This window comes from Vombatus ursinus, unplaced genomic scaffold (genome assembly GCF_900497805.2).
Source record: "Vombatus ursinus unplaced genomic scaffold, bare-nosed wombat genome assembly UNPS02015175.1, whole genome shotgun sequence".
In the NCBI taxonomy this organism is placed as follows: domain Eukaryota; kingdom Metazoa; phylum Chordata; class Mammalia; order Diprotodontia; family Vombatidae; genus Vombatus; species Vombatus ursinus.
Window position 1 is genome coordinate 16,654,422 of NW_020954953.1, and position 5,406 is coordinate 16,659,827.

The 5,406-nt window shown below is 39.2% G+C and overlaps 1 pseudogene; it reads right to left on the reverse strand.

The window, feature by feature from the left end:
• Positions 1-2,300: 2,300 nt before the first annotated feature.
• LOC114031452 lies at positions 2,301-3,673 on the reverse strand (annotated as a pseudogene).
• Positions 3,674-5,406: the final 1,733 nt, after the last annotated feature.

Sequence of the window (5,406 nt, forward strand, 5' to 3'; positions counted from 1 at the left end):
CATGTTTGACACCTATGATTTAGACCACCAATGGATATATCTTGAATAGGCACTGAGAATAGCCAATGTGCTAGGTTGATAACTGAATAGGAGAAAAAGAGAAAGTTGAAGCCTGCTTAATGGCACCAAATAATATCTTCTTAACATAGGTCCTTGATGATCCAATATGGCTGCTGCAAAACGAGATACCTGGCAAGTGAGGGACCAGTCCTTAGAGCACATGTGGATTTGTACTTCTTCACGGGTCGTATAGCTCATGACCAATATTCTCGGCCTGGTGGCAGTCCAACAAGTGGAATTTTGGAAGCTAGTTTACAGTCATAAGTGATAGTACTTTGTAAGGATGAAAAATCTTCAGGTTGGTTAAAGAGTTGGAAGGACTGGTGATTCAGTAGAGGCAGCTGGGTGGTATAGTGGATAGAGCGCTGATCCTAGAGTTAGGAAGACCTGAGTTTAAATCTGGCCTCAAATCCTTAACTAGCTGTGTGACCTTAGATGAATCAGTTAACCTCTGTTTGTCTCAATTTCTTCAACTGTAAAATGAGGATAATAATAATATCTATCTTGCAAGGTTGTTGTGAGGATCAAATGAGATATTAGTTGTGAAGTATTTAGCACAGTGTATGGCACATAACAGGCACTATATAAATGCTGTATTAGAGTGGCATACAAAAAGTTTAATCAGATAATCTCTTGCTTTTTCCCCTGGCAGTTTTTGAGTAAGGAAGACTACAAGGACTCCCAGGGCCAGAAGACTTGGGGTACCCCTTAACCCCCACATGTTTTCTAAATTTGTGACTCAATACCCTTGTGCTTTAAGTTTGAGCCCACTCTGCCCAGGGACTATGTGTATACAGAGATGAGAGTGTACTTCACATTTGGGGGGGGGGGATGTTTTTGTAGCTTCTGTCCTTACACTTTCTCAGTAAATATCCCTTTGTAAAAGCTAGTTGATGTCAACTGATTTATTGATATAGGGCAGTACACTGGATGGGGACTTATAAGCAATAGTTTTAGAAATTCAAACCTATCAGAGTTACCCTATGATAGAACCCTCAAGGGAAAAGTAGTCAGCCGTCTTCTGGGAATCCAGCTTGCCAATGCAAGTGGAGATTGAGAATGGGAGGCCAGCAAGGGTGCTACATATGGAAAGTCATAATTGCAGAAGAATCAAGGTTGCAAGTGAACCAAGGGACAGTGGTAAGATTATGATGGCTATAAGATGAATGGAACATTTTATTAACAATGACTTACACACAGAAAGCAGAGCAAAAAAAGAGAAGCTCAGTATGACTAGAAACAGATGTGGGTCTGTCATGAGAACAAAGGATAATAGGATGTGTTATACTGGTAATCAGACATTTATTAAGCACCTACTATGTACCAAGCACCGTGTACCAAGTTGAGTGCTGAGGATACCCATATGGAGGTGAGATAGTCCCTTTTTTTGATGTTCATGGTATTCATGAAATATTAAATCCCCAGAGGAAGATCTCAAGAGTATTTGGTAGATATGCTAGGGAGGATTTATGGAAGCCCAGGATGAGAAGGCATGGATATGTCACAAATCTGCTTGAAGCATCACTAATATCAATGAGATCACAAATGCATTGATCTAAGTACAGAATTATCCAAAATGGAAGGGGAGTCTAGTATAGTAAATGGGGACAAAGACTTTTTGCCTCTTTTTATATCCCCAGTGCTTGGTACAGTGTCTGGCTCATAGTAAATGCTTAATAAATGTTCATTAATTGAGCGCTGGACTAGGAATTAAGAAGATAGTTTCAAATCCTATCTTGTGTACTTGTTAGTCATTATTATGAACAACATAAATAAGTTAGACTTACAGAGGAAGACAACTGGGGGTTGGGTGAGAGAGGAAGGTTTCCAGATATGTGATCTCTGAATCATAATAATGAATCTTGGCCCTTTCCACCTCTTGTTCAAACTTACTCCTCCTAACCTAATATTTTTTGTTTGTTTGTTTGTTTTTTAATTTTTAAAAATAAAGGTAAACAATGAAACAATCAATAATATATTTCTTCCCCTCCTTTTCACCTCTTTCCTTACCAGGTTCCTATTTTCAGTATTGGCTCCCTCTCCTCCACCACCACTCACAAACATAGAGGTTTCCAATTGAGAAAATGAAACTGCTCTAAGTATAAGTAGACTTGATGAGTGGATGAGCCTAATTATGTACATATTCAAAATAAAAATGAGCACATCAGCATTCTATGGGCTCTGAATGACTTGTTTTTAATTCCCCCTTCTTTTAGCCAAACTGGAAAAATTATCTGGACCTAATGCTTCAAAACAAATCCCCTGCCCCGGTCAGTGAAGAATGCTTTGAAGCCAATGAAACCAAAAATGTCCATGTTTGTGCCCTCCACATCCAGGTCTTGCCCACTGTTATATCAAGTCTTTTTTTCTTTGGGATTAGAAAGAATAGTGAAGGCTTCATTAACTTCCTTGAATTTCTTCTTTTCTTCTTTCTTGTTTTCAGCACTGGTCTCATATTTCTCATCGGGATGTCTCATTAAGGCTCTCTTCTGAGAAGCATTTCCTCTTCAGAGGTATTCTTGTCCACACCTAGAATCTTACTGTAATCTCTCTTCTTACTCTCCTAATCTCCAACAGCATATTTTTCAGGAGCTGCTTCTGTTTTTTTGTTTTCTCTGACTGATGTATTTTCTCATGGTCCTGCATCACTTCCTCATACTTTTGTGTATCCGTGTAACATCCTGATCTTCTCAGGTAGGCTTTGATGTGTTACCCAGTTTCACTTCGTTCATGTACTTAACTGTCGCCTGGTTATTGCAGTGTTTAGATTTGTTTTTATATTGTTGGGTTCTATCCTCAGGATTTCTGTGTATACTGCATATACTAGTTTGTAATTCCCTTCTTTAAATGCTTTGCTGCCCCCAGCCCCCACCCCTGCTTTAATGGGGCAGGACAAACCTTCTCATGATCTGGGGCCATCCTGAGGGCGTATACAAAACAAAACAAAGCAAAACAAAAAAACCCCACCAACATCAAAACAAAACTGCTTTCTAGAAACAGTCATCCTAATAAAGACTGAGGCCTCTCACAGGCTGTATCTGCATTGGTAGTCTCTAACCATAAAATATCGCCAGCAACAGACTGTGCCTCTGGATTGTCGGACCCAACAATGCTGAACACTCTGTTTTGAGGATTTTTGAAGTAATGATGGACCAGAGGCAAATACCAGGGCACCATCCAAGAGGCAAATACCAGGGCACCATCCAGGCAAAAGATAATCTTCTAATAGTTCCATTTTTCAAAGTCCAGTTATTTTCTCATATTCTAGGACAGTCCTAGAATTCTTGAAATCAAATTGTAGTTGGATATTTCTGTGAGCAGTTCTGGAGCTTTCTGGAAGCAGTGAAAGGCCAGTCTTAGAATTCAGACAGAGATGGCATTGGCCTTCTCAGAGGTGACCCCAGATAGAGGAGTCATATAGCATCACTAACTGGTAGGTGTCTCTGAGTATTTCCCAGAAGCTCCTTGGAATTATCAACATGACAGCTTGGTGACCACATTTTTAGGGTTCGTGATGGTAGCTTTTGTGTAATAGTTATAAGCTTCACTGTAATCTTACTTGGCAATCATTTCCTTGTTCCTTTAAAGATTCTGCTTCTAACCCATTCTCCATCCTCACCACCACCACCTCTAGAGCCTCCAACCCTCTTGTTTCTCCAAGTCCATTTCTCCTCCTCTCCTAACTTTCCTCCCTTTAGTCTTGATCCTGTGGTTAACAAGTTCAACAATACACTGTCTTCTCTCCTTGAATGACTTATCCCCTTGTCCTAACAACCATTCAGCTAATTGCCAACCTTCTGCAATCATCTCCCTTCACTCTTCCATTACCTGAGCTGCTGAACATTGCTAGAAGAAGTCATGAACCTGATAATTGGGTCCACTACAAATTAATATTATTAAATCCCAACTGGGTCCTCAATGCTACATGGAAATCCTTTTATTACTGTCTATTTTATTCTCCGTTACACTACTTAAAGCACCTGTTCTGAATCTTTTCCTCTGTCTTCAACTGCCTTATCTACCACCCCACCCTTACTTCTCCATCTCTAAACTGATGATATTGAAGCTGTCCAATCTTAGCTTCAACATGGACAGGAAACTAAGTGGCCAGAGGATTGAGTGCTGAAAACTCTGAGTTCATATTCAGCCTCAGACACTTCCTAGTTGTGTTATCATGAGCAAGTCTCTTAACCGCTGTCTGCCTCAGTTTCCTTAATTGTAAAATGGGAATAATAATAGCACCTACCTCACAGGGTTGTTGTGAGGATCAAATGAGATAATATTTATAAAATGCTTAACATGGTGAGTCTGCTCATGTAGTAAGTGATTTAATAAATGCTTGTTACCTTCCCTTCCCCCCTTAGCTCTCTCAAATCCTCTATTCTTGTTTCCCAAAAACCCTTAACACTATCATTTGTTATCTTCTCCTTTGCTCTGTCTTAGAGGATGAGATGATGCTTCTTGCTAAGGCTAGCCACTTCATTTACATGACAGCTCCTCTCTTCTCTTTAAGAATGCCCCATTGAGTTGGAGGGTACATGGGAAATTTGGGACACTAATGCACTGTTGGCAGAGTTGTGAACTGAGCCAACCATTCTGGAGAGCAATTTGGAACTATGCCCAAAGGGCTATAAAACCATATATACTCTTTGATCCAGCAATACCACTATTATATCCCAAAGAGATTAAAAAAAAAAGGGGGGGGGAGAACCTATTTGTACAAAAATATTTATAGTAGATCTTTTTGTTGTGGCATAGAATTAGAAATTGATGGAATGTCCATCAATTGGGGCATGAATGGACAAGTTGTGGTATATGACTATACTGTGGTATATGACTATACAATATTATGCTAAAAGAAATGAAGAGCAGGTGGATTTCAGAAAAACCTGGACTTACATGAACTGATGCGAAGTAAAATGAGCAGAACCAGGAGAACATTGTACACAGTAACAGTAATATCATATGATGATCAACTGTGAATGACTTAGCTATTCTGAGCAGTACAATGATCCAAGACAATTCCAAAGGACTCATGAAAAATGCTATCCACCTCCAGAGAAAGATCTGATGAAGTCTGAATGAAGATCAAAATATATTATTTTTCAATTTTGGGGGTGTTTTTTGGTCTTTTTTCACAACATGACTAATATGGAAATATGTTTTACATGATTGATCATGTATAATTATTCATAGTATTCCCCTCTGTCATAACTGATTTTGATTATTGTGGTTTTGTTTGTTAAAGACAGCAATCAGAAAACCTCCAAAACCCATGAACAAGAACGACAACACAAAGGCTTCCTTTCATAGAACTTCTTTGTCACTGTCATAAATTAAATTCCT